The following is a 14,611-nucleotide window of genomic DNA, read 5'->3' as shown; positions in this document are numbered from 1 at the left end:
CACGGCAGACGCTCTATTCATCTGAGCCACCGAGAACACAGAGGATAGTGCGACTGCAGGGATTTATCCCTTGCATGCTCCCCGTGAGACCCACATCCCCAACGTAATGTCCACACATTACATTCGTAGTGCCCCTGCCGGTTACACTCATTACTCGCCGCAAACAATCTTAACGAGTCCCGTAACAATTCGGGAAATGTGTGTGCATCCAGCACAGAAGAAGAAGGTCAATGGCCGGTTAGCCTTAACTATATGAAGATGGTATCAGTTCTTTCGGAACTATCTTCATATACGAGGTTAAGCGTAACCGGCGATTGACCTTCTTCTTCTGTGCTGGATGCACACGCATTGCGCGAACTCTTACGGGACTAGGTAAGATTGTCTGCCGCAAGTAATGAGTGTATTGGGCAGGGGCATTACGAAAGTAGTTTTGGACATTACGTTAGGGATGTGGGTCTCACGGGGAGCGTGCAAGGGATAAATCCCTGTAGTCGCACAGTCCTCTGTGTCCTCGATGGCTCAGATAGATAGAGCGTCTGCCACGTAAGTAGGAAATCCCTGGTTCGAGTCCCGGGCGGGGCACACATTTTCAAGTGTCCCCGTTGATTTATTTCAACGCCTGTCGACCGATTAGGGTCTTGATTTAATTATCATTTCATTCTAAGAGAGCTGCATGTTCACCAAATGTATCTATTCTTTCGGACATGTCCGAAATAATTGTTCAAAATAATTTTCTGACACCGAATTCAGAACGAATTCGGACAACGTTTTATGCATATCTCCGACTTCAAACATGTATTTTCGCCACCATATCGAGGTTAGATTGAAGGAGGAGGAGGAGCAGATTACTGTTTAACTTCCTGTCAACAGAGAGATCATCAGAGACAGAGCACAAGCTCTGACTGGGGAAGGTGGGAGAAGGAAGGCGGCCGTGCCCTTTCGAAGGAACCGTCCCGGTGTTTACCTTAAGCAATCTTGAGAAAATCAGGATGGTCGGACGCAGGTTTGAACCGTCGTCCTCTCGAATGCGAGTCCAGTGTGCTAACCACTGCGCTATCCCGCTCGGTAGCAGGTTGAAGTCGCCACCAACTATCTCTAAGATTGGAGTATCGATTTGAAATGAGACTCAAGTTTTCTTTGAACAGTTCAGAAACTATCATCTGAGTGGTGGGGATGAGGGACTAAAAGGAACAAGGAGGAGGAGGAGGAGGAGGAGGAGGAGGAGGAAGTTAGTGTTTAACGTCCCGTCGACAACGAGGTCATTAGAGACGGAGCACAAGCTCGAATTAGGGAAGGATGGGGAAGGAAATTGGCCGTGACCTTTCAAAGGAACCATCCCGGCATTTGCCTGAAGTGATCTAGGGAAATCACGGAAAACCTAAATCAGGATGACCAGAGGCGGGATTGAACCGTCGTCATCCCGAATGCGAGTCAAGTGTGCTAAAAGGAACCAATTATTAGTTTATTCCGGCTGTCAAGTGTAACCTCTACCCATAATAATTTACAAGAACTATCTACTTCGATTTCAGAACAAGGTAAACTACTTTTGAGAGCAACGCACTCCACCACCAGCTGCATTTTATCTATCCTTTCTGAGCACGGTTAGATCCTTTGTAAAAGTTTCGTCTGGACTTATTTTCGGTTTTAGCCAGCTTTCCGTACCTACAAAGATTTAACCTTCAGTGCTTTCTATTAGCGCTTGGAGCACTGGTTCTTTTCCGACACAGGTATGACAGTTTACAGCAACAATACCGACTATTTATGTGTCTACTTTCCTGTGTTTGACCTGCACCCTTTTAGACTGATGCCCTTTCTGTAGTTTCCAAAGAGCATTTAACCTAAAAAACCGGCCAGTCCCCTCCACATTGCCCTTACTGTCTTTGTAGCCGCTTCCTCTGTGTAGTGAACCCCTGACCTTTTAAGCTGGCTTCTCCGGAAATGTAACATATCGCAAGCAAAGATAGCACAGGCCACAGCGTCTCGATAAAAAAACATTGTGTGTATACCACTTGTGGTGTAAACAAAATAAAATCAGTTTCATGGTTGTTTTCTTATTGCTTTTCGGAGTGCAACAATATTAAGTACATTGACTAACAAAGATATATCTCTTTTTAAGATAACAATGTAGGTTCGCAGGAAGGCGAATTTTAAATAGGCGGGTAAGTGCTGTTCTCTATACATAAATTATCTGACGGGTAGGATGAGCAGCAATCTGCAATTATTTGGCTATGACACTGTAGTATGCGGGAAATTATCGTCGTTAAGTTACTTTACAAGGATACAGGACGACTGATAGGTGGCAACTTGCTCCAAACGTAATTTAAGGCAGAATAGTAGGAAAAACTGAAGTGTAAACTTCCAGTACAGTATTACTGTTGAGCTGTTTGACACAGCCATGTCGATTTAACTCTCGAGCTAGCGTTTCAAAGAGATACGAGATGTAACGAGCGCTTAAGGACGTTAGCACGAAAGGCAAATAACAAATTTCGGATTAATTGGGAGAATTTTAAGAAAGTGTAGCCTATCCATTAAGAAGTCAGCGTTTAGAGCACTAGTGCGACCCATTCTTGAGTACTGCTCGAGGGTTTGGGAACCCTATCAGGGTGGATCAAAGGAAGACATCGAAGCAGTTCAGAGGCGTGCTTCTAGATTTGTCACCGGGAGGTTCGATCAACACATGAGTGCAGAGAGATGCTTGGGGGACTCATATGGGAATCCCTGGAGGGAAGACGACGCTCTTTCCGCAGGGCATTATGGCGGAAATTTACGGAAACGGCATGTGAGGCCGCCAATGTACATTTCGCGTAAAGATCACGTGTATAAGTTGATGGAAATTAGGATTCGTACTGGGCTTATATACAGTCCACTTTTCCATTTCTTAATTTGCTAGTGGAACAAGAAAGCAGACGACTAGCATTGGTACAAGGTATTGGTACAAGGTACCCTCTGCCATGGCCAGTCCCGTGACTTGAGGAGTATTCTATGGTTGTAGCTGTTGATGTACTATAAGGCGAGTCACAGTATTGCCTGAGTTCGGCCTCGACCCTAACTTCTTCGACCAGCAGAAAAACAGTCAGGCATAATTGTAGTCTGCTTCAGCTCCCAGTGTGCTTCACATTGTCTTTCTTCCTTCCCCAATCTAATTCTTAACAGAAAATCGGTACCTGATATTCCATAATTACAAATTTTTTCACCTGTCCTTAAACGCCCCACTGTGCGTGTCTGCGGCAAAACTGAGCTGTTGACTCAAAGGGATACACACATTCGTCACGGACAGCAGCATGTGTTGTCAGATCACTCGATCCGTGGGCCGCACGTGTAAGCGTAAATCACTGATCGCAGCGATGGATCGCTGATCCTCCTAGTTCCTCTGTAGTCCCGTTAATCGCAAACTACACTCCTGGAAATTGAAATAAGAACACCGTGAATTCATTGTCCCAGGAAGGGGAAACTTTATTGACACATTCCTGGGGTCAGATACATCACATGATCACACTGACAGAACCACAGGCACATAGACACAGGCAACAGAGCATGCACAATGTCGGCACTAGTACAGTGTATATCCACCTTTCGCAGCAATGCAGGCTGCTATTCTCCCATGGAGACGATCGTAGAGATGCTGGATGTAGTCCTGTGGAACGGCTTGCCATGCCATATCCACCTGGCGCCTCAGTTGGACCAGCGTTCGTGCTGGACGTGCAGACCGCGTGAGACGACGCTTCATCCAGTCCCAAACATGCTCAATGGGGGACAGATCCGGAGATCTTGCTGGCCAGGGTAGTTGACTTACACCTTCTAGAGCACGTTGGGTGGCACGGGATACATGCGGACGTGCATTGTCCTGTTGGAACAGCAAGTTCTCTTGCCGGTCTAGGAATGGTAGAACGATGGTTTCGATGACGGTTTGGATGTACCGTGCACTATTCAGTGTCCCCTCGACGATCACCAGTGGTGTACGGCCAGTGTAGGAGATCGCTCCCCACACCATGATGCCGGGTGTTGGCCCTGTGTGCCTCGGTCGTATGCAGTCCTGATTGTGGCGCTCACCTGCACGGCGCCAAACACGCATACGACCATCATTGGCACCAAGGCAGAAGCGACTCTCATCGCTGAAGACGACACGTCTCCATTCGTCCCTCCATTCACGCCTGTCGCGACACCACTGGAGGCGGGCTGCACGATGTTGGGGCGTGAGCGGAAGACGGCCTAACGGTGTGCGGGACCGTAGCCCAGCTTCATGGAGACGGTTGCGAATGGTCCTCGCCGATACCCCAGGAGCAACAGTGTCCCTAATTTGCTGGGAAGTGGCGGTGCGGTCCCCTACGGCACTGCGTAGGATCCTACGGTCTTGGCGTGCATCCGTGCGTCGCTGCGGTCCGGTCCCAGGTCGACGGGCACGTGCACCTTCCGCCGACCACTGGCGACAACATCGATGTACTGTGGAGACCTCACGCCCCACGTGTTGAGCAATTCGGCGGTACGTCCACCCGGCCTCCCGCATGCCCACTATACGCCCTCGCTCAAAGTCCGTCAACTGCACATACGGTTCACGTCCACGCTGTCGCGGCATGCTACCAGTGTTAAAGACTGCGATGGAGCTCCGTATGCCACGGCAAACTGGCTGACACTGACGGCGGCGGTGCACAAATGCTGCGCAGCTAGCGCCATTCGAGGGCCAACACCGTGGTTCCTGGTGTGTCCGCTGTGCCGTGCGTGTGATCATTGCTTGTACAGCCCTCTCGCAGTGTCCGGAGCAAGTATGGTGGGTCTGACACACCGGTGTCAATGTGTTCTTTTTTCCATTTCGAGGAGTGTACATATTGCCTATGCATCAAAATATGACTGACTCACTTCGTCTCATTTATCTAGCTAATTAGTGTGGCGCAGTTTGGTTTCGTTTCCCTGTGACTACGTGGTGTAAGGATTTCACGTTACAGTTTACTCGCACCTCACAAATGACTCACTAAAAGGAAGTCGAAAGATTCCATTTCTAATGAAAAATAGTAAAAATATGAGATGATATTGATATTAAGATGTTTTACTGATCACAAAAAAACTGGCGGCTCTCTGGATAACGACCCATTCTCTCTGTTTTGATCTTTGGTCGTCGGTTGTGACTCGAGCGCGAGGTGGTGCTCTCTGACGCAGAGAAGTGGGTCGCCGGAGAGACGTGACGGCAGTTGGTGCTTCGCTAAGTAGTCGCAGATTTGACTGACGCCGGCAGTGTTTACGGTGTGTTGTGGACTAGCCCGGAAGCCTAGGCACTTGAGAGCCGTTGACGGCTATTGCTATATGGATCTGATTCACTTATCTGACAACTGGAGAATAATGCTGTCTGATGTGGATTCTTGCAAATATTTTAAAGTGTTTATATCGTCTTATTTGAACATATTTCCTGGCCTATATGTCTACTGGTGTGTTATCCTTCCGTTCTTTTAAGACGTTTGCTCTTTGCTCCTGAACTCTATATTCATATTCGTGATTTATTGCGTGGGTCTTTGTTATTAGCTGAACAGTAATTCATGTTTTCCATGGCAGGGTTTGAATTGTTAGACTGACTTTATTACCTTCAAAATGTGTTGTTTTACCCTCTCTCACTTGGTCTGTTCCAGGCCACACTGCGTATTGCCGAGCAGGGGTCATATTCGACAGCCTTCTTATTCCACCAGATATTTTCTGGTGAATTTCGTGTGTTGCCTCTGCCAAAGATTGTCAATGACGGTAAGGTAAATTTGTAATTGGATATTTTTTGAAATACAGTTTACGGCAAATTTGATTTGGTTTTGATCCGAGCGTGTTAAGATTTAAATTTCTTGTTCACTTGATTTGGCTGTATTCCCCCATGTGCTCGTAATTTAAATATAGTACACTCATTTGAAATTGTGTCACAGCATAGCTGTTCCTTGGGGTGTTATGGGCTTATTGTGTTAATTTAAGTTGGTGTGCACGCCGTTGGGGCGTCCGTTGTTTAATATTTACTAATGCATGCTCCGTACTACAGGTATCCACTCTAAACTTGATTGCTTGTGGGTTTTGTACTGCTATGTGCGGGTGTGAGTGTTGAAGCCTGGTTGGTACTTGTGGTTCTGTATGACATGCCCGTAGTCTATCGGTACAGTGGTTGTCCTTCCGGCGGCTGTCGAGGTATTCATTAACTGTGGCTACTGCAGTGTGCAACGGTGTTATCGGAGCCCACTACGTGCACGGAATTCACATACAAAATAAGTTTTCTTCGTTTTGTGCTACCCTCAAAGTCTATGACACAGTTTTGGAGAGTTGCTTTAATAGCTTCTGCTCTCCAAAGTATCACTAAATTAAAGAAATGCGTTTTAATTTTGTACCTTACCCATCGCTTCGAGTTGTATATATAGTGTTGTATTTTTATTTTTCTAAAAGAAAAAAAAAGTTCATATCTTAATGCTTTCCTAAAAATGTTGTGGGTATGAAGATTTTCGCCCATGGCATTCACTAAGAGTATGAGGGTCTCTCTTCCCCGCTAATAGTAGTTATGACGTAGTGTTCTAATAAGCAAAGTTTTGATCCCCTATTTTTCATGGATCGAGTTCTTGCCGATTATTGCCATAATTTTGTTCTTTCTATGGAAAATTATTATTAGTATGCGTGCCACCCCTTGGGGCCTATTTTCTGATGTAAATAAATTTTGGGAATTGTCATTATTCGTTCGTCCCTTTGTTAATTGTTAAAACTGTTATTAATGGTTTCATGTGAAATGAAGTGTTACTTACTGATGTCTTGCCCACTAAGGGGTTGTTAGTAAAGTCATTCGAACAAATTTGGAAATTCGTTTAAATTAAATTGTTTTCTATCTGAAAGCTGTATATTGTCGAATTGTTTTAAAATCGTAAACTTGGTATGAGTTTAGAGAACCTTTAAATATTCATGTAAAGTTCATGTTTGTTTTAATTCAGAAACTTTCTGTGAATAAATGATTGTGTCTTCTATAAAAATAGTGAATGATGATGCAAAATACCGGAGTCTAGCCCTTACACTAAAACCGTTACCGTCGATTTTAGGGCGCCGATGTTTCCCCATTATATTGCAAAAGTTGATGGTAACTTAGTATTGTAGTAAGAGTAACAGCAACATTTTTCAGGCACATCGAGAATGAAAAGTTATAGTGTAAATGTTTGTAGCTGAACTACAACGCTAGTAAATGAAAAACGTTCTGAGGACTTCGATTAATGTTTGAGGAATTAGGACATTAAAAGTTGTATTGTAAAATTCTAAGAGAAATCATAATAAATTTTTAATATACATATTTTCAAGAAAAAATGAGTTAATCCTGTAGCAAGTTAAGGGGGGACATTGATGAAAAACACACACCATTTCAAAGATGCACCAAATCCACAGTTTTGGAGATATGGCAATGAAATTTTGTATCACGCTTTACGTGCAAGTAACACATTTACATATAAAATCCTTTGATTATACATATTCAACTTTTTTGAATGAAATTTGAATTTTTAACTTCAAAAAATAATGTATGTTCATTTTTCTCAGAAAATATTCAAGAGATTTCTACAAAAATTTCTCTGTTTCATCTCTTTATATGCTGTAAGCTTCTCTGATAAGTTTTTGGAATAGGTCAAATAGGAGAATTTTCATAATTTTTAATTATAATTTCACAAGTATAATTTTAAATTCGTGAAAAATTCCAAGCACTTCGCCCCATATCTCAGCGTGCAATCAGAATTTCAAAATTTTGCTCTTGAGACAACGTTTATTAGGTTTACAGAAATATGTATACAAAATTTCATAATTCTAGCATTCGTAGAAAATGAGGAAAAGGTACGTAAAGTTTAAGAAACTAACTCTTCAGCAATCGCAATTTGAAGTTTAACCTAACTTCATTCCTTACGTCACTTCTTCAGAAGGCACCACATTTGTACTCTGGGTCGTCTTTTCCTTCAAGTCCTATCTTCTGGTTTCTTGTTGTCTGTCTTCTTTCCTTTACCAGGTCTTCAACTGACTTTTCAGCTGCAGAGGTGCGCTGTAAATTTATTTTTCTCAGGATGTCTCGAGTAAAATTTCCTATCTTGAAGCCCATTCTTTCTAATACCTTCATCCTCCCGACGTTCCCATCATTAAGTACAATAACTGCATCACAAGTTGCAATTCTGACAACCGTGGCAAATGCAGATATGTTTTTAGGGCATCGTTTCCATAAGCGTAAATTTAGAGACTGATTTGGATTTTGGGTTTTGCCATGAACACACTTTTTGAGAACTGCAGGATCGGCCAAAGATGGTCTGTAAAACCAAAGAGTATGTATCACGGCCTTCTAGATGCATCCTGCACACTTTTGGTTGACAGCAATACACAGACTCGTTGTTCACTCAGCTGGTACTGAAGTGCTGCTTCAAAACGTGGACGTGGCAGGGAGGGAGCGTCACAGTTTTAATTAATTTTCAGGCACTTCAGATGCGATTTCAACATTGAAACCTTAGGAACTTATTGTCCATCAGTTGTACTAACAAACAAAAAATAATGTTTGGAATATAGTAAGAAATGGGACAGGTAAAAATAAAACTAATAGCTGATAGTTCCCAAGAAAAGGCTACCAATCGTTTTTAAGAAAAAAAATGTTAAGCAGATTAGCTGCTACAACAAGTTTAATAAGTATCAACTCCCTATTTTTTTCTAAAGTATTGCTCGACGTATGTGTATCAGCTGCCACTGCTGCTAAACGAAGCGCTTCATTGTTCATAGCAAAACATGACAGTAAAGGCGTTAAAAATGCTTTTTGAAACAGGTTGGTAATTCGCTCGAATGTGCTGGGGCGAAAGAGGGCGACCATTAACGAGCTATATTAGTACCGAGACTGCCAGTACTACATCAGTCGTGAGAGGGGCTCGTTATGGAATAACGTAAATCGTACTTCTTCCGCCGTCCGTGTATATGCTGCAGGAGAGTAAGCATTAATGTTGGATTTCGGTATTTGATGGGGAATTTCTCCAGTAGTTGGTAAGCATACCAGTGGGCCTCTAGGATGGTTGTCACGTTTTCAGTTGCATTACTGGCACCTACTGGAACCATATACTCACACATTGAACTCGACCTATTATTTGTCATCAGTTGAAATTAATGACAACGTCTCTCCGATAGCTTACTCTCTCGCTCTCTCATTTATTGTCACGCAATTGAGTGTCAGTTTAACTGCTCCGTTGCCCAGATATCGGTTGAGTCTTTTATGTAAGAGTCTGCCATAGCTCCAGTCTTTTTTTTTACATCTTATTTAATGTTATCTACACCACATGGTAATATATTGTTGATTTGTCACTTAAAATGCTTCCATTTTTAATATATTTGGAACTGCTGGAGCATTTTTCTGGGCAAAAATCAAATTGACGCACCGTGCCAGGATATGTTGACCTTTTCTCAACCCTAAAGGTGTAAAAGATACTAAAACGTGCTTGGTAATGAAGCGAAAGAGTAGCTAGAAGACGAAGAAGAAACTGGCATGTTCATCCAGACTTTTCTGGACCCATTTGTCTATCATGTTGCTATATAAGACAGAGAGAAATAATCCAAGACATCTGCTGCCCATGAGCATCGAATTATATCGCTCGGGGCGGATGTCCCATGACACCCGTTGAAGTTCATCGTTGATCCATTCACTCAATTTTTTTATTAAGGAAGGCAGCTGACCCCCTGACCAAACACGCTGACCTACTGTGTCGGGTGGGATTCAAACCCGGGTCTCCTACTTACTAGGAACGAAAGCACAACAGCACTTAAAAGTCACTCGAAACCATGGTCAGAGCGTAGCAAGACTTGGGAGGAAACTCTGATGTGATGGGAGGAGCTACACTCATTCTCTCAGGAGATCTTCGACTAACGCTTCCAGTTTTCCTCTAGTCGACACCATCAGAAGATTTCAAAACATGCTTAAAAGAATCACATCTCGAGCAACACATAAAAATACAACTAACAAAATATGAGAGTTGTACTATCGAAAGACGGAGCGACAGCACATTTTCCTTAATAACTTTTAGAAATAGGCGAAGACACATATCTTACTGACCAGACGACCGGCCTCATTAAACATAACAGCGATATCTGCAACACAGCCACTGCCGAAAACTAACTCATTGACCAAATTTATCCAAAAATTATTCACAGTTAAACCAATCCGGATTGACTACTTAAAAGGGAAATTGTGGCAACTAAAAATAATATTGTCTAAACTCTTCGCAGCTACCAGGAATGACTTTACACTGCCTTTGACTTAAAGCTGGATCTCCGACCTTATTACTCAGAAATCTCAACTCACCAACACTATGTAATGTAACAAGGGTGATCATCAAACACCTATCTAATACCATCATGAAAGCCGAACTTACGGCTGGAAAGTGCAATGAATACACTATTTATCTCCAGAATACCAGTGATATCTACTGAACTGCCATTTCAAATTAAGACTGCAATTTCCAGTCAAATTACCCGACACTTTTACAATTACCACAGTGCAAGGACAAACTTTAAAATATTGCTGCATGAACCTCAAAGATTCCTGTGACTCTCACTGTCAACTATACATAGCTTGCTCTCCAGTAGAAAATTCGAAAAATTTGTACGTACAGAGGCCAGATAACAAAATGAAAAGTGTTAATAAACAAGTATTGTAAATATGTTGAATATGTTTCAAATAAAAAATTTTACCTCATATACTTTAACAAGTACTGTAAGTAGTTAGCATATGTTTTGAATAAATTGTTTTACCTCTTATACTTTAAACTTTATCCTTTTATTCGAACTACCACGAACCCTCATATCAACTCCCTGAGCGAAGCCGGGTGCCGCAGCTAGTGTTAAATAAAGTTACTAATTGAATTTTCAAAGAATGAATGATCCAAATGTATCTACAACAATGCCCTGTGAATTTACAGGCGAAATCTGACTGACAAAATTCTAGATGCTGATTACCACCCAAGCTCATCTAACACTGCACTGTGAAAGTAAAATTGCCTGCATGAGAAATGCAATCCTAAAAGAAATGTAAATTATAAATTTTACTGTGACAATTATTAGACATAATTGCCACTATTAGTTTACATACGTAAACAGGATGTTTATTCCATTGGGAGTGTGAGAAGAAAGTGAGTGACAGATTGGAAGCTTCCAAAAGGAGAAGATTTGAAGAAAGAGGAGAAAGGTATATGTATCAAATGTGTGTCAGCAGTTGAAGGTGTTGATGTCTCCAGTGTTGTACGTAAAGATAACAAAACTTTTATCCTTTTCTCTACTATTAATGGAAAGTAAGACCTGAAGGAAGTGAGAAGATACAAGAGGAAAACGAAAACAAGAATAACACTTCATATCCACGACTGATAATGTTACGTAACAAATATGTGGGAGCTGTTGACTTATAATACATCATCATCGGCAGGCACAGCATTATAATGAGATCTCAGAAGTAAGTGGTGTCTTAGAATATTCTACCATCTCTTACACATGAGAATTAGTAAACGATTTTTTTTTTTTTTGAAGTTGCTGAATGCTTATGCCAGTCTGGTGCCAGTGCACAAGAGCAGCAAAGAAGAGTATGGGACCAGCAGCTCACGCTCATCAAAGAACGTAATACAGAACGAAGTGTATTTTCCATTTCACTTGAAAAATGAAAATTTCGAGGATGTAAGGGATTACTCCGGATTTATTGTCAATAGTGTGTGCTACCATTATGCTTCCACGAAAACAAAACTTGCTTTAATGCATTTCAAATGCAACAGGATGAAATTGTTACACCCAAAATTAGTTGAGAAATTTTTAATTAATTTTCTGCTTTATTTAAATAAATTGTTGTGATTTTTTCATAATTCCCTGAAACTTCGTTTCTATTTTGTTTAATTTTTCCTTTGTTTAATATCAGTTAAGAAGCCTCTATGTGTGAATGCACAGTGTTCACTTTTGGACTGGAGGTTAACTAACAAGAACCAGTAGATGCAAGGTTGTCACTGGCATGCCAGTTAACTACGAAAAGCTTTATGTAACTCATGACTTGAAACGGTTAAATTGTAACTAACAGCCTCAAATTAATCTTTTACTATTTTTCTGGATTTTGACGCACTTAAATAAACCACGAACATATTTTCAACAAAAATAAAAAATCGCCCATCTATGGGTTAATAAAGGAAGTCCTCTGGTCGAGATAGGATATTAGTTAGGTTCCTTTCAGACCTATCAGTACGTAGCAATCTTATACAACCACTCACTCGTCGAAAGATCCGTACCTAAAGACTAGAGAGTTGCACAGGTCACACCAATACCCAAGTAAGGAAATAGGAGTAATCTACTGAATCACTCACCCACATCAATATCGTTGGTTTACAGTAGGATTTTGGATCGTATACAATGTTCGAACATACCTCGAAGAAAACGATTTATTGACGAATAGTCAACACGGATTCAGAAAATATCGTTCTTGTGAAACACAACTAGCTGTTTACTCTCACGTAGTAGTAAGTCATATCGACAGGGAATATCAAACTGATTCCACATTTTTAGATTTCCAGAAGGTTTTTGACTTCCTCACAAGCGACTTCTAATCAAGTTCTGTGCCTATGTAGTACCGTCTCAGTTTTGCGGCTGTATTCGTGATTTCCTGTCACAAAGGTGTTTGCAGACGGAAGGTCATCAAGTGAAACAGAATAGTATCTGGCATTTCCCAAGAAAATGTTATAGGCCCTCTGCTGTTCCTAATGTATGAAAACGACTTACGAGTCAATATGAGCAGCCATCTCACTCAGACTGTTGGCCCATGATGCTGTCATGTACCGTCTTGCAAAGTCATCAGATGATAAACACTAGCTTCAAAATGCTTTAGACAATATATCTGTATGGTGCTAAAAATTTCAATTGACTCTAAATAATGAAAAGTGTGAAGTCATCCCCACGAGTAGTGATAAGATATCTACTAAATTTCGGTTACATGATAAATTACACAAATCTAAAGGTTGTCAATACAACTAAAGACTTAGGATCTACAATTACGATAACTTAAACTGAAACACCCACGTAGATAATATTGTGCGGAAAGCGAACCCGAGACTGCGATATATTGGCGGAACACTTAAAAGATGCAATAGGTCTACTAACAAGGGAACCTCCCCATCGCACCCCCCTCAGATTTAGTTATAAGTTGGCAGAGTGGATAGGCCTTGAAAAACTGAACACAGATCAATCGAGAAAACAGGAAGAAGTTGTGTAGAACTATGAAAAAAATTAGCAAAATATACGAACTGAGTAGTTCACGTGTAACATATGCAACTTCAAGGGTGATATACATTCAGGAGCGCCGTGGTCCTGTGGTTAGCGTGAGCAACTGTGGACTGAGAGGTTCTTGGTTCAAGTCTTCCCTCGACTGAAAATTTTAATTATTTTATTTTCAGACAATTGTATCTGTCCGTCCGATGCGGTCACTTTTTTGGGAGTGATAATCACATCCACAAGAAAAACTAAATCGGGCAAGGTAGAAGAATCTTTTTACCCATTCGCCAAGTGTACAAGTTAGGTGGGTCGACAACATATTACTGTCATGTGACGCACATGCCGTCAACAGTATCGTATAGAATATATCAGACGTGTTCTCCTGTGGAGGAATCGGTTGACCTATGACCTTGCGATGATATGTTTTCAGTTCCCATTGGAGAGGCACGTCCTTTCGTCTACTAATCGCACGGTTTTGCGGTGCGGTCGCAGAACACAGACACTAAACTTATTACAGTGAACAGAGACGTCAATGAACGAACGGACAGATCATAAGTTTGCGAGAGTAAAGAAAGTAAATTTTTCACTCGGGAGAGGACTTGAACCATGGACCTCTCATTCCGCAGCTGCTCACGCTAACCACAGGACCACGGCGCTCCTGACTGCACAGCACCCTTGAATTGACATATGTTGCACGTGGACTACTCAGTTCGTACATTTTGCTAATTTTTTTCATAGTTCCACACAACTTCTTCCTGTTTTCTCGATTGATCTGTGTTCAGTTTTTAAAGGCCTATCCACTGTTCCAGCTTATAGCTAAATCTGAGGGGGGTGCAATGGGGAGGTTCCCTTGTAAGGAGACTGGTTACACTGCGCTTCTTCGACTTTTCTGGAGGGAGTACTTCTGCGTCGTCTGGGACCCTCATCAAATAAAATTTGACAGATGGCATCGAAAATGTTCAAAGAAGCGCAACTCGTATCATTGCGAAATAGGTGATGAGTTTTTCCCGTGCGTGGTTCTAGAGTAGAACGGTAGAGAAATAACTGTAAGGTTGCCCGATGAAACCTCCGCCAGGCAGTTGACTGGAATTGCAAAGTATCCATGCAGAGGTAGATGTAGACGTGTACACATAATCTGAAAGACAGAACAGTAAGACGTATGACCTTATAAGACAGTCTGCAACAATAACAGCTGGACTGTGCTGTCTGCCCATAAATGTTGGCCTTAAAAGTTAGTGACACTGTCTCCACTGAACGTTTCTCCATCAGCAAAGAGTACGGATGAAACACAGACTGGATCAGCAGCTTGTTCGCGGAGCCACAGGCAAAAGTCACCCGCTGTCAGCATTCGTTAAGTATTGTGCATGTATGAAGAGGCTTC

The sequence above is a fragment of the Schistocerca nitens genome, chromosome 5 (genome assembly GCF_023898315.1).
Source record: "Schistocerca nitens isolate TAMUIC-IGC-003100 chromosome 5, iqSchNite1.1, whole genome shotgun sequence".
NCBI lineage: Eukaryota > Metazoa > Arthropoda > Insecta > Orthoptera > Acrididae > Schistocerca > Schistocerca nitens.
The sequence above is the reverse complement of the archived record's forward strand: the minus strand, read 5'-3'. Positions refer to the sequence as shown.